This window comes from Gopherus flavomarginatus, chromosome 4 (genome assembly GCF_025201925.1).
Source record: "Gopherus flavomarginatus isolate rGopFla2 chromosome 4, rGopFla2.mat.asm, whole genome shotgun sequence".
NCBI classification, from domain to species: Eukaryota; Metazoa; Chordata; order Testudines; family Testudinidae; genus Gopherus; species Gopherus flavomarginatus.
In genome coordinates this window covers 108,063,390-108,086,361 of record NC_066620.1, presented here as the reverse complement: position 1 = coordinate 108,086,361, position 22,972 = coordinate 108,063,390, and the positions used below count along the sequence as shown (strand labels likewise).

The 22,972-nt window shown below is 39.6% G+C and overlaps 1 protein-coding gene across 2 annotated transcripts in view; it reads right to left on the bottom strand.

The window, feature by feature from the left end:
• The window catches only part of HIVEP2 (HIVEP zinc finger 2), a 173,533-nt gene extending 152,627 nt beyond the window's left edge, over window positions 1-20,906 (bottom strand). The window contains exon 1 of one of the 2 annotated variants that reach the window (XM_050949378.1): window positions 20,624-20,906. The gene's annotated coding sequence lies outside the window, so the exon portion shown is untranslated. Of the gene's footprint in view, window positions 1-616; window positions 788-20,623 lie in introns of those variants that run through there. The other variant, XM_050949379.1, reaches the window with a different exon arrangement.
• Between the last annotated feature and the right edge of the window lie 2,066 nt (window positions 20,907-22,972).

Sequence of the window (22,972 nt, the reverse complement as noted above, 5' to 3'; positions counted from 1 at the left end):
TTGCAAGCATCTTTCCATGCAAGATTCATGCTACATAACTACAGATTATTAAAACCAAATGACTCCTGTGGTGGATAGAATTGAAGATTAAAGAGGTAAATTCAGAACTTGCTTATGAAAACTGACAAAACCTGCTCTTAAAACAGTATTTCTATACAGTTATTTAAAAAAAATCAGCTGCACCAAATTCATTTATATTTGAAGGTAACTAATCTTTCAAACATCTGCCTCTTATCATACTACAATATACAAAATCAGTAGAGCATCTGCCTTTTGTTAAAAAAGTGGAATTTTCCATCATCATTAATTTCATTTGTCAATACTCTGCTTTGCTTCAATGCTATGACTGACTTGGATAAAACAAAATTCTCTCCCAATTAGCTGCAAACTGTTTGTGTTTTGCAATAAACGTCGTTATTTATATCTGTGGCGTTGTCACAAAGTAAAAAGGCAGCAGCTAGAAAGGGTTAAACAAGAGGTTTTCTGTCAGTGCTTTGTGAAAAGCAAGATTTTGTATTCCATCGTGGCAAAGAAATCTGTTCAGGCCCTTTATATTCAGCATTATTCAGCACTATTTGGACCACATTTCAGGATCCCATGAATGTCTTATGCCCACCTGACAGTGTATCCTCTATATTATGCAAGTGATGTAGTCTCCCCAAGGCAAATTATCACCCGACCATCCTGGTCTTTTCAGCTCAGCTGTATCCACTGACATGCTCTGTAAAATAAGCCATTGCAATATAACTGTGTTCTCCTCTCTGTTACTTCTCCGGAGAGAGAAAAAAAAAAGAAATTCTATTTCTCACATCATCACTAAAGCAGAGCAATAGCAAGCTCATTGGCTGACTCTAGGAGATGGAAACATCAATCAGGGTACTGTGCTAGTACTGGCTCACTGCAGAGTGCAGACCTGAAACTAGGTCTCAGCCAGCAATACTGCAGGAGGAAGAAGAAAAAAAAGAGAGAGAGAGAGAGAGAGCACTATTTTCTCAAAGCAGGAAGAAGGGGAGGCCATAAGCGTTTCCTGTTGTGCAGCTGAAACAAGCAAAGACGTCATTACATTTACAGTCCCTCAGGGTGTCGGCAGACTGAGGGCCAAAATTCAGTCATTTCCAATGCATTGCAAGGTTTTTGAGGAGAAACCAGCAGTGGCTTTTATTGCTAAAAGCATTCTCTGTGCTTACATAGCAAAACAGTTAAGTAACGTGTGACTAGAAACAATGTTTGCTTGGGATGTAAGTTGTTCTATTTTTTCTGTAGCGCTTGTCTAGGGAGCATTGCTGCAATACAAACAATACACCAAGCTCTTACCTACTGTAAATGCTTGTATAATTAAATATGAATGGTTCCTTACACATTTTGGGATATTCAGGGGAAATGAGTTTTCATGAACACACATTTAGTGTAAAATTAGAGGCTTAAGGGATTCCCTTGCTCAATAGTTCTGACAGTCCAGCAAAGCACAAGTGAACAGAGATACTTCCTTCCTGCTTCACCTCCTCCCCTTCCTGAAATGATTTAAGGATCCAGCAGAATAACATTTAAAAGTAAAACTATAAACACAGAGGTCACCATTAAGTCAGCATGTAGTCACACAGTGGTGTCTGAGATACCACAGTCATTCTCTATACATTCAAGAGAAGATATCTGCGGTAACTGTATTCAGCTGGTGAATGCTGACCTTTAAACAATAGCCAGGGAATGCATGGTCTCTCTGGTGAAAAGGAAGGCTGTTTGATGTTTTAAAACAAGTCATTTTCCATGATTTGATTGCACATCATCAACTAAACAGGTAACTTCTTTGATCAGTGTCCAAATGTCTTGTTGTACTAAAGCAAGGTCAAAGAACGTATTTTTCATGGTCAGCTTTTTAAGAAAACACATCCTATTTACTCTGAATTACACTTTGCTAGGAGGGTATTAGCTGGTTTCATAATGGGATTATGGACCTTTTCTCCTCTAAGTAAATGGTTCAAAGCCAACATAAGTTCGTAATGATTTAAAGTTTTCACCAACCGATAGCTGTTCAGTGGCCTATGTGAAATGATGTGATGGTGTCAGTCCAATTCCTAAGGTGCAGGAGTACACATTCTAAATCCAACACCAGAGCAACTGGTCTCAGCAAGAGCCAATGACTTAATAAGAATAGCAATTAAACAACTTATTAAAGGTGATTCCTCTAAATTACAGTTGAGGATCATTAGGCAGTTGGCATAGGGAAGCTTGTGCAGCTACCCAGATGCACACATTCTGCAATTATAGAAAGAACATCAGTCTCCAGGTTTGTTAATCTAACACCTATCACTAAAACTACATTCCGTTTAAAAAACTAATACTTGATATTGGTCAGTAGTTTCTAGTATACAGGTTTAGGGAGAGATTCTAATCTCACCCATGTCAATTCAAAGCAGTATTGACTTCAGCAATGTTCCTCTGGATTAAGTCAGATGTAAGAGAAACCAGAATCTAGACATTTATGATCAAGTTACTTGTAAAATGGAATGATTTCTTGGGGAAAGGGAGGCTGGGCAGTACACTCAATCAAGTGGCTGTGAGAAAATTTTCACTGAACATAAACATCCTAAAAGACCTGGATGCTACTCATCAGCTTTTCTTGAAATTTCAAACCTAGTGTACTGTATTAAATTGAATCAAGTTAATAAGCCTGAGTCATTACTTTAAGCCTCATATCTAAGAGGGATAGAGAGTTATACTAAAACTATCTAAGACACAAGAGTTATACTTCTGATTGCACTGAAACAGTTGCCACAGAGCACAGCCCTACTAGACTAGACTGAATGTAAATATGAAAAGTGGCTACCACTATGCTATATATCTATTAAGGACAGAAAGTAATAAGGAATAGTGTTTTCAAACAGCTATCGACATCCTGAAAGTTAATCTTTGGGTAATTATGTATTACAGTTCTTCAAATAATCGAAGTAGTATTAAACCATCTTTGGCGAGATCTGACATGGGAAAATGCCATCTGTTCTTTGTACTGCATTTTGTAGCAAAATATGCTGATTACACCTTAAAAGTGTATTAATTCTATTGACTTTTCTTTTTCCATTTAAAATTTGAGACTTTAAGCAAACACAAATAGATGGATGGAAATTGTGATTGGGTCAAATTGTTGTCTCTTGTGAAATGCTGCTAATAAATACGTGCACGTCCATTCTAAATCAGCTCACTCTGGTAATGGTTAAAAAACTATACAAATATATAGGGAAGATTTCACAAAATATTTTGTGTATACTTTAAACAAAGTTATTTTCACCTGCAAAATATACAGTAGTCTTACCCTTTAAAACCTGTGTAGTATGTTGCATAACAAGGGAATTTAATTTTAAAAAGTTATGTTTATTGTAATTATTCAAGATCTATCTGAATGATATTTGAAGAAGTGCAAATGGAATAGTAACTATCTTGAGATTTTCAGTTGAACTGCCTCATCCTTAAAGGAATTAGCTCCAATAAACAGATCATTAAAAGTACGCTAATGCCATTTTTATGAGAAGAACATGGTAAACAAATAAAACAAAGTAGTAGCTGGCTCAATTTTTGAGCTACTTCCCAGTTAACAGACAATTCTACTTCTTTAAAATAAATATGCCAAAAAGCTGATGCAGGTAAATGTTTCTCTAAGGAGATGGTAGGGATACACAACAGCTATGATTTTGGCATGGAAATTGTTAGTAAATTTCATGGTAGAGATGCAAAGGGAAAAAAAAGATAAATCATGGAAAGGTCACCAAATAACGTCATTGGCATAACTCTTGCGTGTGCTGATGTAAGTGAAGGTGCTGAAAGATGAGGCTCAGGAGGGAGGGGTCTGTGTTGGAGAGCAAACCCATCCTGCTCTTACCCCACAGCAGCAGCTCCTGCTCCATGGGGCTGGGCCTGATTCCCTGCTCAAGGTGTTGTGACCTTGGTGTACGGGGTTGCAGCAACACTCAGGTTTGGCCCATCCATCCCTCCATAGATGGACCCAGAGGGGTGGATTGGCCAAACCAGAGTAGTGCTGCAACCCCGTCCAACTAGGTCCCAACACCACTCGGTTTGGGGGCCTAACCAAATGTGTTTTTACAGCCACCATGTCCTGCATGACAAAATCATAGCCCTAGATATAACTACAGTCTATTTTACTGCTTGAATGCCTTGGCTACTGGAAACCTGAGGATTGCATCACACTGTAAATTCATATACCTCACAGTGATGAACCAAGGTGTTACTTCTTTTATCTTTTTTTTACTTTTCAGATATTTAAATATTTCGGACAAAATCCTACCCTGTGATGCTCAAGTGAAGTAATGGGAGAAGAGGATAGAAGGGAGTTTCTCCTCTCCCAACACATACATCGGAGTAGTAGAAGAGGGGAGGAGTGTAACATAGTACTTAAGGCAGCAGCACTAAGGCCCCAATTCAGCAAAGCATTTAGGCACATGCTTTAGTGCTTTGCTAAATTGGAATGAGCTTCTGAATAGGGCCTGAAAAGGGAAACTGCTACCTCGAAGGCTGTGCGTTAGGGACCAAGGGGATGTAGTCTGCCTGCTTCTGATGTGACCCTGGCTCCCAGAACATATACAGCAAGTACACAGCCGGGACTAAGTGAGAGTGCATGCTGTTCCTTTATAAAGATCAATTCACATCCCCAGTGAAACAACTGACTTCACTGAGAGATGGGTAGGGCCCTCCGGGACCAGTGAGGTATGCCTCACCACATATGTTCTTCTCCACCGCACCCAGCTGCTCTAAGCAATGCTATCCTGTGCCAGCAGGACAGGTATGGTGCCAGAGTTGCTCCCAGCATTATTCTGCTCCTTCCCTTACTGAACATGTCTTCAAATAGTAAAGACAGGATTTTGTCCTTAGAAGTTACTGGAAAAAATAGTAAATTGCGAAGAAAACTGCTACAATGATTATGCTAGAAAAACTGACTTGATGGGAAAAAATAAATTAAATTTATGTAGCATTCTGGGGTGATGCTGCATGTTTAAATTGTCTGCGTGTGTGCATGTGTACACAGTTATACAATTCTACAAACTTTAAGAAACAAGGAGCTGAAAGACTCAGTTAAAGCAAAACTCAATGGCACTTTAGTAATCATCTTTTATAAATATCAGCACTGTGTAAATAGAAATTATAATGAACAAAAATAAGACACTAAAGCAAGGGAGCTAATTGTAGGAAGAACGGTCTTTACTCTTTTGGAATTTCAATCACATATTCCCATTTTATTTTAAATTTCTAATCATGACAGAGCAGATCTGAAAAATAGCTAGAACCCGCAAATCTCAAAAACCAGTAATCTCATTTTAAACTACAAAGTGCAATCATTACAATATTTACTGAAATCGCTTTCATGGAAACAATGAGAAAACATATCAGATATTTTAAAAAATTAATCCAACTTAATTGTTGCTGTTTCTCATGAACTCAACAAGAGCCTAGGCAACAATAATATTTAGAATAAATATTTTGTCTTATGGGAATAGCATTTTCACTCAAACTGACTACACAATATCAATTAAAGTAACAAAGATCAGAAACAGAAAATCCAGATACTGAGTTAAAAGTGAATTTGTACTTCACTGAGTATTGTTTTGTGTAGAAATATTTATATTATTCTTTTCCGTTTTATTAGAAAGTCTCTTTCAGGATATTACATCTCTTTTTCCTTAACCATTTTGAGCTAATTAAAATTCTGAAAAGAGTCAAAATGTCTTAGAAAACACTCCAAAAAGCACAGACAGCACTAAGAGAAAAATATTTCAGTCTGAAGTAGACAGATAAATAATTGGACTATCTCACAAGGATTCCAGACTACATACATAGGCAATATATCCTCACCTGTTTTTGACAAAAAAAAAAATGGAGGACCTGGAATGCACAAATAATATCAGTGACACAGAAGTATAGTAAGTTTCTACGTAACACACCAGCTCTTCCAAGTGAAAACCACTTTGTAGCAAAACCACAAGAGGTGTGGTTATGAAAGGCCATTGTAAAAGAGCCAAAATCTGTAGAGAGCAGTTTTGAAAGCTGTGGAGCACCATACCAGCAAATGTAATAAGGGGCCAGAATATGCATAAGTGGTCAGTGAAAATGTACAACTCTTTGACAGGTGGAGATGAAGCCCCTACTGCCATAACATTTTCAAATGGCTCCTCAGTTCTTGGAACTTCGCTAACACATTTTTATAATGTACCACCAAGGTTCATATAGCAGCAGCAACTTGCTAGGTCTTTTCTATAGTAAGGTATGTTTTATTTCCAGTTTCATACACAGTAAACTGGGTTTTCCCAACTCCTTGCATATTTCTGCAGAGCTGCCCCCCAACTGATGCTGTTTGCTGTTGTTTTGTGGATCTTCTGTCCTGTGCTGATTTTGTTGGCTAGGGTACGGTATTGGTAACAGGGCACTGGTTTGGAGGCATATGCACATGCCTCCCAGTACATCTGTTACAACCCTTAGGCCCTTTAAAACTGGGAGCTGCAGTTGCAGGCCACATGCTTGCTCATAGTTATGTGCCTTACAGGAAATCACATATTGGGCTTCCTGCTTCTGAGGCAGAAGAGTAGTCAGACAAGACTCAGGATCAGGGAAGTCTTAGGGCTCACCACTGTTGTTAGGAAGGGCAACTAAAGAGGAAAGGGTGCATCCTTTTCATTGCCAGCTAGCAAAGCCTGAGGTGGTTGGTATTTTGTGTTTATTCGATTTTGTTTTGCCTCTTCCTTTATTTAAATAAAGCCAACCCTGCAGGAAGGGTCTTGGACTAGAAGCTTTATTCTACTTTCCCAGCCAGTTAGCTTGCTACTGGCTTACAGTATCATACCATATAAGGGGCTTGGGGCACTGCTTGGGTTTTTGAGACCTGGCTTGTAATTCACCTCTTTGCTTTTCATCATTCTGTTGCATGCAAGCTGCAGGAGCATGGAGCCCTGTACAATTAAGAGATCGTACCAGGACTAGATGGCACTCCTTAGCTGACACATTAACATAACTATTATTAGCAAAATAACAAACAACTCAGTCTGCAATTATAGTGGGTTGTACACAAACCTCAGGGTGTGAAAAAAGGTACAAAGTCAAAAACTGAGTGCCTCCAACACCCAACAACAACCACCTACACAGGGCAGAATCCTTATCAAATAATCATATCAAATAACCAGTGTTCCATTTATTCATAATTTGACCTCTTTTGCCCAATGTTGTATCTTTTAAATTCGTATCTCAAGGGTTTTTTGTTGTGGTGGTAGTGGTGTTTTTGGTTTGGTGATAAGAAAGGAATGATTTCCCCATAACTCTTCTACACAGTCACCCTGGGTATTAAAAGTTCTTCCAGTAAGCACTACAGTTAAAATGGAGAAGTAAAGATGGAAGGTTTAGCTGTAGGTTGACTCAGTTGAGTGTTGCTGGGTTATGATTAGGCTTAATCGCTGGTTATGGTAATTTGTATGGAAGGCTGGATATGTAAGATTCCATCCTTGCTTTTACAACACAGCAATATATATGACCGTACAGCTTTACTGAAGGCATTATTTTCTTGTTTTCATGATGAATAATATCAGTAGTTTACAAAAAATTACTCATTTGATGCAACTCAAAAATGATGGTACTTGAGACAAACTAGGGTCAGACGTATCATGTTAACATATAACTAAAGTGGAAGCACGAACGACCTGGAGAAAAGATGTAGGTCTCCCTCATCTTCTAAACCACTGTCACAACTTTTGTGCCTAATCCTTTAAAGGTTTTAATACCCAAATCATACTGAAAGCATCTTATTCTATTGTAACAGACTATGACCCCGTGTGAGCACCTTCGTGTGGATGCAGAGGCTGATGTTCACACATTAACAGCTGGATGATTTAAACTGTTTTTAAAAGAATATCAAAAGGCATAAGATCAAAGCAAGGACTAAAAGCCAAATTTTGCTCTCGTTACACAGATATAAATCTGAAACCACTGACTTGATGCAATTATTCAAGCTGTGTGTGTTTATATATTGCTCTATACAATATGACAAAAACAAAACCCTAAATTTTCTATTGAAATTTCTATTTATTTTCTACAGAAAAAATCTGTCCAAGCAGTGGAGTTGAAATGCATTCTCTGGCTGAAAATTAAATCATGATACGATCCCTCCATCTCAGCTGTGACAGTCCATGGCATTTCCATGTAATCAAGCTGGAAAGTATGGGACACCTCTATACTATAGTATATGCATCTGTAAATAATCAGTCTCTATTTATTACACTCTTAGTTTGACAGACAAGCCACTTGACTGAGACAGCGTTCAAGTGATCAGAATTGTTCTCCACTATTGCCTTTCTTGCTGGTTAAGTATCTCAAACTGTTGACCATGATCAAATGACACTAAATTAAACCAAAATGGTATATAAGTCAATGGAAAAACTTCCAAATGCTTGCTCTGAGTACTGAACCAATAGAAATTCAGCACCATTATCATTTACATTAATCCAAGATGGTGGCAGCGATTTCTGCTGGAGCTCAGCTACTGTCTGAGGCAAGCTCGTGTGACCCATGCAGCTAAAATATAAAAGCCTCGGTTGAGGCAAGGCTTTTAAAAGGTAAAATAAAAACATACAGAAGTTGGAGATTTTATGGCATAGGGAAAACCTGTGTTGATAAACATAACTACTAGCCGGCGATAATGCCCCATTGTCAGTCACATTAACAACCCACCAAGCACGAATATTCCCCTCTGTACTTCATCCTCAGTCAGCATACATCCAACCATACATATTTAAGTGTAACAGTTTTCTCCAGTGCTTGTCTCTTAATTCCTAAGAATAAAAGGTGTAGAAAGTAGATTAGATATTCCTTCTCTTAAGGGCACACCATGAGCAAAGAAGACTTTACAGGTCTGCCACATTCAGGGTCTAGAGAGGTGTGCACCAAGGAGATGTCTCAGCCCTCTGCATGCCAGTCCCTTGCAATGTGAGGTGTGGCTTAGGGAGCAGTGACAGAAATCCAGGGCAGTAGCTGTGCAGGTTCACTGAATTTAAAACCCCACCCCCCCACACCTTCAACCCAGCCACTACTACAGACCCTTGGGTGTTGTAGAAGTTATAAGGCAGCTCAGCACCGTATCTGCAGGCTGAGGGCCGTACAACAAGATTCATTTCCTCCCTGGCCTCAGAGAATTAGCCTTTGCTTGGGAATATTAGCATTTGTCCTCAGGTTAACTTAGCACCCAGGAAAGGTATCAAATTATCACTGCTAGAGACTGAAGTCTGCACAGTCAAGCAGCAGGGAAAAGCATTCACGCATTTTCTTGCAAAGGTACCCCAACCCTATTCCAGAGGTCCCATTTTGAAGAGTCAGTAAGAAAGTAGTTCCATTTCCATGCCTGGCCTCTCTGCTGAAACTGCCAACAAGGGTGCCATCTGAGATGGTGGGTTTTGCCCACAAGAAATTAGACTAAGGCTTGATCTACACTACAGAGTTATGCTGATACAACTACGTTGCTCAGGGGTATGGAAAATCCTCTCCCATTAGCTACACTAATTTACATTAATTCTTATGGGGAAATTGGATTCGCTTAATATTGTTTTGCTTGAAGTTACATTTTTCAAGAATATAACTAGGACATTAAGTGAGGAGTTACTGTAGGGCAGTGGTTACCAATCAGTAGATCCTGGAGGATCTCCCAGTCGACTTCGATCTGCAGCAGCACAGCAGGGCTGCTGCTAAAACAGGCTCCTTGCCTGCCACAGCCCCACATCGCTCCCAGAAGAGGCCAGCATGGCCCTGCGGCCAGAGGGGCAGGGTCTCCATCTACGCGCTGTCCCTGCCTGCAAGCACCACCCCCGCAGCTCCCATTGGCCAGGAACAGGGAGCTGTGGCCAATGGGAACTGCAGAGGTGGTGCTTGCAGAGAGGGGCAGCATGCAGAGCCATGTGTCCCCCCCCACTCCAGGAGCCACAGTTGGCCCCTTCCGTGAGCTGCTTGAGGCTGGGGTAGGCAGGGAGCCTGCCTTAGCAACAGCCATGCTATACTGCCAACCAGGAGCCGCCGGAGGTAAGTGCATCCCAACCCCCAGCCCTAAGCCCCCTCCTGAAGCCAGCACCCCAAACCTCCTCCTGCACCCCAAACCCCAGCCCTGAGCCCCCTCCCACAACCAGCACCCCAAACAAGCTCTGAGCCCCCTCCCGGAGCCAGTTCCCCATGCCCCCTCCTGCACCCCAACCCCCTGCCGCAGCCATGCCCCCCTCCAAGAGCCAGTACCCTGTACCCCCGCCTGCACCCCAACACTCTGCCCCAACCTGGAGACCCCTCCTGTGCCCAAACTCCCTCCCAGAGCTTGCATCCATCACCCCCTCCTGCATCCCAACCCCCTGTCCCAGCCCAAAGTCCCCTCCCATACTGCAAACCCCTCAGCTCCAGCCCAGAGCCCGCACCCCCTCCTGAACCCCTTCCCCAGCCCAGTGAAAGTGAGTGAAGGCAGGGGAGAGCGAGTAATGGAAGGAGCGGGTGATGGAGTGAGTGGGGTAGGGCTTTGGGGAAGGAGCAGAGCCTCAGGGAAGGGGCGGGGTAGATCCTGGGTTGCCCTTAAATTCAAAAAGTGATTTTGGGTGTAAAAAGGTTGGAGACTGCTGCCGTAGTGTCTTCACTAAGCACTTCAGCTGTGCTGTTGCAGTGCTGTTGTACAGAGAAGCCCTAAGACAGCAACTCATTTCACAAAGACCACCAAAAAGCCATAAGGAGGTAAGAGATTTCAAATCACTAGTGAAATAAGCCAAAAATCACATCAGGTACTAGAGAAGAAAGACTATCTGCCACTAACAACTCCCCATTTGTTTTCATCTTTTAATATTTTGGGGACCAAAAGCACTGACAGCAGCCAAGCAAAACAACAAGAGATGCACTATGGAGCTTCCCTGTACAACTCTGCCAGCACCTGTCAGCACTGACTCGTGACCCTGCTCCTTGCCAACAACATAGCTTGCTGGAGCCAGCACTAACAAATGGGGCAAACTATGCAGTAGTTTTCACTGGGGAATTGCTGATTCTGAAGTTTTCATAAGAAAAGCAAAATGAAAACAACTTGCTATGATAAATTAGGTCAAAGTACAACATTTATTATTGGTAATTGAACAAAAATCTGCTATCTGCATAAAACATGTTTGGATGTATATTAATACTAGCAAAATACATATAGGATGCTACTGGTGACTTGATGGTGGTGATGTTCTTCATTCATGTATACAGATCTCAGGCACCTCTCTCCAGCTCATCTCCCTCCCCACTGCAACTAACTCACTGTGATGTTAGCAACATAGTACACCTCTGCCCTGATAATAATGTGACCTGATTTAACACGGATTCGGATATAAGCGTGCCAGGGGGGCGGGGCTGCACACTCCAGTGGTTCAAAGCAAGTTCAATATAACGCGGTTTCACCTATAACACGGTAAGATTTTTTGGCTCCCGAGGACAGCGTTATATCAGGATAGAGGTGTATTTGGCAACACATTATTTTTAAAAAAAAATCTGGATCATTTGTTTTTAGTTTGCTAATATCAGGCCACGATTTCCTAGTCAGGTATTTTATTACACACTAAAATCCTAACGTTAATCATAAATCACTTCAGATGTATTAGTAACATGTTTATCAGTCACTGCCAGGAATCAGCTGTAGATCATGAAGTCAAATGAACATAACTTGTCCACCACTTATATATTAAGAAATACAAACTGCATCTGAAGAGGCCCAGTCCTACAGTAAGTAAAATTCCTATTGCCTTAATTAGGAGTTTTTCCCTGTATCAGGACTGTAGAATTAGACACAAAATAATTAATGAACACATTGCATGTTTTGTGCGCCATTCTTTATCAAAGTACTGTGAAAAAGTCTACATCCAAATGCTTTGACAGGTAGAAGAAAAAGTCATTCTTCGAAAGTCACATGTAGTTTAAAGGAGTCTATTCCATGTTTATGGCCTCTGTTATGCAGGTCAAACTAGATTACTATAATTGTGGCTTCTGATCTTAACATTTATACAGAAATCCTGGCTCTACTCAAGTCAATGGTGAAACTACCATTTACTTCAAGAGGGACAGGATTTCACCCATGAATCTATCATTGTCCATTCAGAGATAAGTATTTTTCTTTTTAAAGAATCATTTTTGTCTCTCCCAAGCACAAAAAACAAATGCCTTTGATCTTACAAATGTAATTGATCTCATCCTTTTGTCAGAAAGTGAGGGTGATTATCTTACTGCTGAGGTTGTTGTCACATATAAATTGTGGTGACATACAAGTACTGCAGTATTTCAAAATAATCCACTGCACCAAGATGCTAGAAATTATTTTCACACAAAATTGATCTGAAATAGAAATTATTTTCACACATAAAATGCATTATGGTTGTGGTTCCGCTCTGAAAAGTGACTGTGTAAACTGGCACCATCTTATTCAATAGATTTCTTCCCTTTGTTTATTCAGAGTCCTATCAGCGTATTTTAGTCACCAAAACTTTATTTTTACGCTACTATTTACTCCTTCTTGCTGTCCATCTCTGGAGTTCTAAAAGAAACTGAGGTGGATTCTACTCTTTTTGATGCAACATTAACACAATTGTTTACTCAGTTCCAATTCTGGGGTCAGTCAGTGACAACTGATCATATGTAGTTGAAGGCAAGGGGCAGGGATTGCACCGGTGTCACTCAGGACCTAGCTCACTTGATAGAACCTTCATTACTGTTCATGCTTGTGAGGAAAAAAAATTTGACTCAGATCCCAGGACAACTTCACAGCACTTTTACTTAGAAAAATATGTTTACTTGTCATCTGAACTGGAAATCATTGAGAGACAATAACCATGGAACTCCACAATACATTATCATCAGTCACTTTTTCAAGCAGACCTCCACTAAAAAAACCCTTTGCACTATATTATAAACACGGTTAATACCTGTCACCAAGATATGTTCTACTGCATATTGGCTTTTCTCTATAACTAAATATTATCACATCTTGCTGTCAAAGAAGGGTATTCCCAATTATTATCTCAGAAATAAGTATATTTCAATTTTAAATGTTTCTTGACCAGCCACGACATTTCTATCCAACAAAGTCATATTTGTTTTGTGGCTGCATTTGATCTGAATCAAAAATAAAATGCACGTGACTTAGTAGTATGTTTTATTTTGATACCATCATTAAAATGATATGCAGTAAATTTAGTTTTACAGTTAACAATTTTTAAAGTCCCTAATGCATTAGTTTAGCAAATAATACCATCGTATACAAATTAGTGTGCATGTCTACAACAGCACTGCAGTTAATGTCTGAGCGGCAGTTTATTTACAATGGGACACACCACACATTGATTTTGTTTTAAAACAACTCCAGACAAAACCATGGAACTGCAGAAAGAAGTTGATTTTTATTTAAAATAATGACAACAATGTGATTTATAAGGTAAAATAGGCAAAATAACAGTGCCAATAAAGGCTTATTGTAAGATCTAGAAATTCTGATCATGTCCCTTTAATTTTTTTTTAAACAGAAAGTTTCTGTTAAGAATAAACATTACTGTATGCAAAAACTGCCTATTAAAAATCCTATTTTAACAAATTTAAAATGTTGTTTTCTATTATTACATTATAGGCAGTATCATCTTCCACAACACATAATGGGGAGTTTCTTTGAGATTGTTAAATATCTCCAACAATTCTCTCTATTCATAACATACTTTGAGAGAAAGTATTGTGCCCAGTTCTGCAAGTCCATCACACATAGAAGTCTCACTGACTTCACTGTGTGGTCTGAAATGACAAGCTTGCAAAATTGGGCCCATAACATTATTGCAGCCTTAATGACTAGAAAATAACATTATTATAAAATTTCCAACACATGATCGTATAGTATCTGATAGAATTTTCCAACTAACTGAAAATATGTCTGAAAGAAGCACTAAACCAAGAAAAGTTAGTACAAATTAACAGAAATTATTTTTTGTCCTCATAATCCTCCTTTGAATGACTGACAAGGAATTTTAGCTTTCTGTTTGAACAGAATCAATCCCTTTCTATTTCAAATTAACACCACTGGGTTACTGTTACATGTCAGCTGACATCATAGTTTCAATTCCCTTTAGCTCTTTGTTTAAAAAAAAATTAAAAAAAAAGCTAAACTATATACATGCAAATTATCTAGCTTCTTTCCTGTGTAATTCTTTATATAGAATTTATGATAATCTTGTTTTAAAAAAACATTTTCCACAACATTCAAGCATGGACTCCTCTTACATCAAAGTAGTAATTAAAGTGCACCTTTCAAAAAACAATGTACAACCTTTTTTTCTTTGGCAGCTCATATAAACCAGAAAGATTTCTGCCAATGCCAATATAATATAGGTACAGTACCATCTACCACTGTTGTACTCAAGTGAACTTGTATTTTAAAACAGATAGTGCTCAGGAACTGAAATATTTTTATAATTCCTTTTTGAGGGGCTGACGTTTTTTGGATATTGGAAAGTGGCATTTTATGATTCAGTATAAACTTCTCAGAATGGAGAGGTTGTCAAAAGTATTTTACCTAAGTAAAGCTCCTACTAAAGTAACAAAAATCAGATGTAGTAAAACACACCCAAAATATTTACATAACTAGTCATTAAAACATAACAAGTTAGTTATGGTTTGTGTGTCATTCTAAGGAAAATGAGAACTGGCACTGAGACCTAATCTACACAACAGTTAAATTGGTGTGGACACAGTTATAACAGCATGAAGGTAACTTAGGCCGGGTCTACACTACAGACTTTGGCCACCACAGTCGCACAGCTATGTTGGAGGGGTGAAAACTGACATGATTTCTACTGGCGTAGATGTTCTGGAAGAAGCCATTAGTGTAGATACAGCTAGACCAGCAAAGCTGAGCTTTTATCAATATAGCTTGTTTCACTCATGAGGAGTGCTTTTACTAAACTGGTACAAAGCGCAGCTTTGCCAGTATAGCTGCATCCACAATATGAAAGCTTTGTTGATATAGTATGCTGGTAGTCTTGCACTGGTACAATACTCCTAGTGCAGACACGGCCTTATATTGGTATTGCTTATTCCTGTAAATTAAAGAGAATAAACTGTACCAGTATAAGCACCTTTATACCAGTGTAACTGCATTCACATTTGCAGGCACCCACTTTATCTATACTGATATAGTTAAAGAGGTACAATTTTTTGTGTATAGACATTACCTGTGGGGCCCATTTAGAGAAAGTATAGAAAAAATGCATTCAACAATGGTAAATTTAGAAATCAACTAAAAGTAAAAGGCCATATTTTCAACTATGCCTTCAATTCTGTGCCTGGAAAAAGGTGAAAAAAATATACGTCCAAAGCAGCATGAACAAATATAGATGCACAAATAATGTGGTGGGCATAAAGAGTTGTTATCCAGACTCCACTCTCATTATAGCAGTATGATGAGATCAGAAACTGAACACTTTTGCAGATGTACGAATCAGAAGCAAATGAAATTAAGGCTTTGCATCCATATGCAGTCTTATATTTAGGCTATATAAGATGAGAGTGAATATTAAACCACACAGTAAACAAAAATGTTAACATAATTTTAACTTGACAGTCATAATTATTTAGAATATTTTTATTTCTTCTGATTACTTCATATTAGGAGTCACGGAAACATGGGCCAGAATGTCCCCACCCATTTTAATAGTTGTGGGAAGGGTTTTTTGGGATCTAAAACAGAATAAGGAATATTTTGCAGGATATTATTGTGGTTCCATTGTATATGTATACAGAGTTAGTGGTCTCACAAATGAACAGGGGTGCATGTTGACACTATTGGCACTAACCGGTGGCATCCTTGTGCCCTCTCAGTAGAAAAGCCAAAAAATGGATGCTGTTGGACAGAAACATGTTTTTAACCCACTAGCAGTCCTTTCAAGTCAGAGTTAAGGTACACTGGCAGGTTAGCATGGGAAAACTTGTAATACTTGTACTTGCATGGAATTTTTACTCTCAGGCTGTCAATCCAGTACTTTATATAAACCCTAAATTCACTAAAGAAAGAAAAAAGGAGCTCTTATCAAATATTCCTTTTTCATGTTGTTGAAATAAAACAATTCTTAAAAATTGCTTAATAAACATATTAATATCAGCAATGATGAAAGACTACAAGACTCTTATTTGCTGTTTGCACCCTTTAGAGAGACATTGCTAGTTTGAAATTACCCTATGATAATTTCGGACCTACCATAATGAAAAGTAACACCCAAGATCAATATAACTGAAGGACACTAGTGTAAAATATTGTTTGGCTTGTGTCTTTAGATAGTTTACCATTTCCCCTGTAGGACCAGATAGTCAGTTCCTCCTTTCTGAAAAGACTCTTATAAACTTAAACAAGCGAGCAAAACAATCATTAAAATAACTACTTGTGATTTTTTTAAAATTCAGAATACACTATTTAAAGGATTTCTATCAAAAACAGGATTTTTTAAAATCAGTTAAAAATTAGGTTGCCTGTGTCTCTTTAAATTAAAAGCTTGCAAAAACCAATTATTTTAACGGCAAAATCTCCTGGCAACTTGTACTATCTTAAGTAGAAAAGGTATGCAGTTTCTGCATACAACTCTTCCCTTCAATTCTCCCAAGAGTGAGTACTTAATTTGTAAAAGACTATAACCCATCAAATTTAATAACAGTTATGCATGTCCCTTGTGAGGAGAACGGACCTTTACAATGGCACTTTCATGTTCACTTTTTCTGGAAAGAAGAGATGAATTAGACTGAATAGAACATTCTTTCCTCTGTATCCTGACAAGGACACTACCATGAAGATGTATCTCATTTAAGTCATAACTCAATCCAACTGTAGAAGGTTAGCATGCAGGCCTGACTATTTTATCTTGAACTGAAATTCATGTGCAAACTCAAACAAGAATCATGTGGAAGAAGACTAACAGATCCAGACTAACATGGCTACCCCTCTGATATGTGGAAGAAGTGTCATCCATACTCCTCCACTTCCAGGACTGGACTGATAGCCATCAATATACAGAACCACAGCCTGTTACAACATCCTACCGTCCCGCATACTGAAGTCTGAAAGTTTGATGACTTGCCTTATTTCACAATACTTTACATCTCACATAGCTGATCTTATCAATTTGCCACCTACAGTAATACTGTTTAACAGTAGGCATTTTCCCCTAAGAAGGAAAATTACAGTATTAAGTATTACAGTATTTAGCAACCACTTCTGCTAGACACAGAGATTCCATATTCCTGCTACCATTCCCAAAATGGTTAGATTCTAAATTAATATCAAGAACTGTCCTTGTTAATGAGTCAGGAAGAAAACACCAAAATGGTACTTGTCACTTTCACTTTTGCTTAAAGCCAATTTGCAATCACTCCTGCTAATAAAATAAATAAATACCCAACCAACTCTGAAAGCTTGGCTATACAATAAACTTTCTTTTCTTAAAATCAATAGGTACAGCCTGTAAATATTAACAGTGACATCATAGCGTTATTAAAATAAATACATTCAGCTAGAAACAATAAACCAAAAGCTAAAAAAAAAAAATAATGTGCCACCAGTAATCTAAACATTAAAGCAGACATATGTACCTACCATTATTCAGCAAGAACCACATGAATGCATATGGTTCTGTTTTGTCTTCATAGTAACAAGAAGGTTTGTAAACAGATCTCACATAGGAGGAAATCTAGTCACTTGAGAATCTAAAAAACTCTTTGTGAAGACCAGTTTTGCACTGTTGCCAAATAATAGGATTAGTTGTGTTAATATGTGACTAAATGTCTTCTACTTCAGACCAAATTCTGTTTTCATTTTACCTCATAATACCAACAAATTTGAAACATGTCACTGTAGCCAGAACTTATTTCTGCCACTTTTGAAAACCATCAGTAAATGCTATAAAAATATATATTGCATGATGTTAAACACTTGGGAAGATTTCATCAGCTATGTCAAAATTAATGATACGTTGATTTTGTAGCACATCAAGATCATTTACACAGGTGAAAAGCAAACCAACCTAGAGTTCATTTACAGGAATAAAAATAAAAAGCTAAGTGCAAAAATCAGCTCTGTGAGATAAGTAATCTGCATTTTCACTGTTAACAGTCATGGTTTTTAAATTAGGCAAAACAACAGAAACCATGTGGAAGATATCAGAGCTTCCAATTCCCAAAGTTTCAGAAGTGACTCCTAAATTGAGACAAAGAGAAATTTAAAATATAATTGTAAAAGACTCTGTAAGATAATGTGGAAGTGATGATGTATGTTTGTATACTGCAAACCTAGTAGGCAAAGAATCTGGCACCTTAGTTGTGTTAGGCTAACATGTTTACATGTCATCTTCATTATCAAAATACATATGACTCAATACCACATCCTTACATTAATCTAAAGATTAGATTCCTGTTGAAGTCAATGGGAGTTTAGCCTGAATAAATAGTTTAAGAGTTGGGCCCATTCTCTGCTTTTCTTTCTTGGTAGACCACTTGTTCTTTCAATTTAATAATTACTATTATTTACTTTACCCTACAGTAGCACCAGAACCAAAATCTGGATCAGTCTCCTTGTGCTAGATGCTGATTAAATGATGGTGTCTGCCCAAAGAGCTTAATACAGTAATGCACCTAGGTAATTATTTGTTTTCTCTTTTGCAGGCCAATTTATTTACTCCCTCCATCATAAACCATAACACAGATTCATTATAAGATCAAGGTATTAAAAAAAATTAGTATCCTTGACTCTTTGTGCACATAACTTTTACTACGCTAGTAAGGTATGTAATTATCCAGATTCTAATACTTCAACTTGTTCCATCTCAAAAGGAGAAAAGAACAGAAATTGTTGAAAGAAATGGAGCTAATTGGCATTTTCCAAGAGTTTCACTTAAATTTTTAATTAAAACTGCTTACTTTAATGACGTGATTAACATTTCAAGTCTTTAGCCTTCCTGATTAGTACATTTTTCTTGATATAATAGAAGTAAAATAATACTTTAAATATTCCTGTCAGTAAATTAGAAAAATATTGAGTTCTTATGGCAGATTAGAGTCAGACCTTTTTTTTCCAATAGCATAATCATTTATGTGAGGGCAAAACTGAATTAGATTCCAGTAGCACAAGGGAACAATAAGAAAACTGAACAATTCACATTACCATTGTAATGGAAATAATGGAAACAAACCCTTGAAGATAGGCTTAGGCCTTGCTAGATGAGGCTTTTTATTATATCAGTTGCCCTAAAATGATTATTCCACATATTCTACAGAATCATAGATTCTAAGTATATTAAACAGAACAGAAATAGCATCTCCTTCCTCTCTGCTTCACTTTCTCATTTGTAAAATGGGGATAATAACATTTACTGTACTTATTTCTCAGGGGTGTTGTAAGCAGGGAATGGTGAATGTTTGTGAAGCACTTTGAAAATGTAAAGAACTCCAGACAGTAAAAGTGAAGTAATACTAGCCAAACTAAACCTGGGATTTCCCCTCCAAACCTAGGATTTCCCCTCCAAATATTATTTTCCCATAATTACAGAGGTAATATATTCCAAAGAAAACTGTGAGAAACAACTTGAAGAATATCCCTTCCTTCCTCCTTCACAGCACAGAGCTTCCTGAAGGACTAATATCTGGTTGCATATTATGACGCCCCCCCCCCCCCCCACACACACTGCAGCGTAGATGTTTCAAGGTAGGGTCTCACATATAACAAACATGGATGTGCCTGTTACATAATCAGATGCAGCCAGACCATAGACACTGGTTATATAATAAATTCATTTCTGCAGTGACAGCCGCCGCTCCCCCTCCCCTTGCAAGCTTGACTTCCAGTCTCCCTCCCCCAAGGGAACAATGGTCTGTTTAGAATGTGCAAAAGGAGAGCGAACACATCTGCTTTGATGGCAGCAGCAGGCAGAGCCCCTTGTTAACCCCCTTCCTGTGGCTTTTACACGTCATGGAACATTCCCGGAACGGGCCAACGTTCCACCCACTTCAGGGAACAGGCATCAAGGCGCAGAGCGCAGCACAGCCCCGCACACGCATCCAGCCCCCGCCACCTTCAGCCCGGGGCGCACACGCGCGTCCAGTCCCCCCCCTCCCCGCATATACGCACAAGGACAAGTCAGCCGCGACAGCCAGCTGAAGCGTCCGTCAAGCCACCCGTCTCCTCCCCTCCGCTTCTCTCCCCATCCAGCCCCTGGGATCATTCCAGCAGCAACCCTGCTCTTCCATGCAACCCTCTGCCCTTCCACCGAGCGTCTGCGTCCCACTCCCACCCCCCACCTTGCCATCGGGAGCCCAGCGTGAGAGCCGAGCAGCCGTGTCCCCTCCTGCGTGTCTCTCCTTAGTAACCATGCCCATTCTTCGCCACAGGAGGAGATTACGAAAGGCAGCCTGCTCCTAATCTGCATATATTTACATGCTGGGTATTCCCCACATTTCCTAACAGCGGGCTATTAACAAAGACACCCCCAGTGCAAGAAGAGGGGAACGGTTCCCAGCATCCGAGGGAAAACGGGCCGATGATCGCAACAAGCTCAGCACGCCTCAAGAGGCGACTTACCGCTCGGGTGGGTTTACAGCCCCACTGGTTTCCCTCAATGCCCCCCTCCCATTCTTCACATGTCCTTCATGGACCCCTGCTGCAACCAGACAGCCCCCAGTGCCACAGCGCACTTGCAAGTTGCTCCAGAGACCCTCGCAAGCCTGCGCCTCAAAACACTCAACTTGTCAAGGACTTTTCTGCTACAGTCAAAATAAATAACTAAATCACCATTCAACGAGTGTCTCTCCCCTCCGCCCCGCACCAGTTCAAAGCGGCTGTCAGCTGGTGCCTGTGACAGGGGCGGGGAGAGGGGGGCTAAAGGGGGGAGGGGTCCTTGCAGCAGCTGCTGCCGCTCACCTGGAAAGTCACCGAGCCGGAAGGAGGAAACCCCTCCTGGTACCCTTGTTGTTGGTTCCGCTGGGGGGCTCTTGTTGCTCCTTTGCTAAGGTGGTGCCTGGAGCGAGGTGGCCCGCGGCATTGCTTTATATAGAGACAGATCGAGATATTCCGACAGCCAAGGGGCGTCTGGTTCATTGACTTGTAGTAGGATAGACCATTGCTCTCGGGCTTCCTCTCTCTCTCTCTCTCTCTCTCTCTCGCTTTAAATGGTGGAGCTTGATTTAAAATGAGAATAAAATCAGGGCGAGAGAGAGGCCGGAGAAGCCGCAGTTTTTTTCCGGAGGAGGGAGCCTCTCGGAGCTGCAGACAGACTGGGTTATTCCTGGCACCACTTCCCAGAACAGAAGTTACCAGGAGAGAGAGGGGAGAGCTCAGCCAGTGATGTCATCGGATCCCCCAGCGCGTCCCAGGGAGGGAGCGCGAAAGGGAGGGAGGTTGAACCAGAAGATCCAGTTCCAGAGAATGATGGGCTCTGTGTATGTGTGTGTATGTGTGTGTGAGAGAGAGAGAGAGGTGCACTGTGCAGACAGAAAGAGAGGGGGAGGGAAGAGGCAGGGCTTCCGAGTGCAAAGCAGCTGCCTCCCCCAGCCAGAGGAGATCTCTGCTTCCCCCTCCCCCTCCTTTGAAAAGGGAACTCCCAGGAGAGCCAGTCTCAACTTGCCATGCAAAAGTTGTGCGTCTTCCCAGCTTGAGAATTTCCTTTAAGGATGTGGGATCCTCCTCCCCCCGCCCTTTTTATTTTCCACCACCTCCACCCCCTTTCCCTGGCCTGGTCAAGATCATGTTATCTGTCAGGAAGAACAAAATAATACCAGAGTTCCTGATGCTGACTGCATTTCTTGAGCATTTGAACCTGTTTTCTTGCGGTTCCCATCCCCAGTCCAAGTAGCTTGTCTGTGTCAAGCAATACGTATTTTAAATCATGTGCTGCTTTGCCCCCTACTCCCAAAGGGAAGGTTTATAGGATTCTCAGCAATTATTCCATTACTCTCTAAATGGGATTTTGGAAATATAAAAACAAAACAAATTGCTCAAAGCAGTACTGGCTTTTTCCATACTACTCTGATTGTAAACTCAGCGTCTATTTCTAAACTCGGCGTGTATTTCCAAAAGAGAATCTTCAACTTTAAACATTTTCTGGGCTTATTTTGTTTACTTGTTTTAAAATGTTTTATTTTCATATCTATCTGAAGAGTCGCTAGAAAACAATTTAAAAAATGAAGTAACTTGTTTAATATACATATACAAAATAATACAAACTATTGTCAGCTGGAGGACTCCCTGCTTTCAGTGTTATAGATGATAGGAAATGTTCATCTTAAAGAAGACTGGATGTCATACATGTGAACTGACTAGCAAAATTTACTTTCAAGGCTGCTGCTCTGAGTACAGAGGCCTGCAGACTACAGCAGACAGTGAAAAGGCTGAGACAGGACAAGTGCTCCACTTGTGCCCAATATGGTCTCTGTGGTCTGCTGTTAGCTTAAGTTCTGACCCTGCCAGCCAATGAGGATTCAGAACGTTTTATATCAGCTGCTTTTGCTCTCATGTTCTAGGGAGTAAAGGGAGATATGAAAGGCAGAAATAAGAGGGTGGTGCCAATTCATTCTATTCTAGAATATCTGTGCCCACCTTTTTCTTAATATAGTTTGTCTCCAATAAGCACATAACTCAGGGGAAAATATTCTCTTGTAGTACTACGTAAAGCAAGAAAGAAACAAAGCACTCTGATTTAACTTTTTTACATTCATTCCACTATTTTTCTTATCACTTCATAAAATAAAACAAGTCTTTAGTGTTCCAAACGAGTAATTAAATAGAGAAATAAAATCAAAATAAAATCATATATTTAAATAAAATTCCTTACGTGTGTAGTAATAATATCTTTGAAAATTAAACCAATATGGATATTACAAATCAGTTATTTTTCACCATTTGTGCTTTTGATTTTACCTTTTTGCTCAGAGT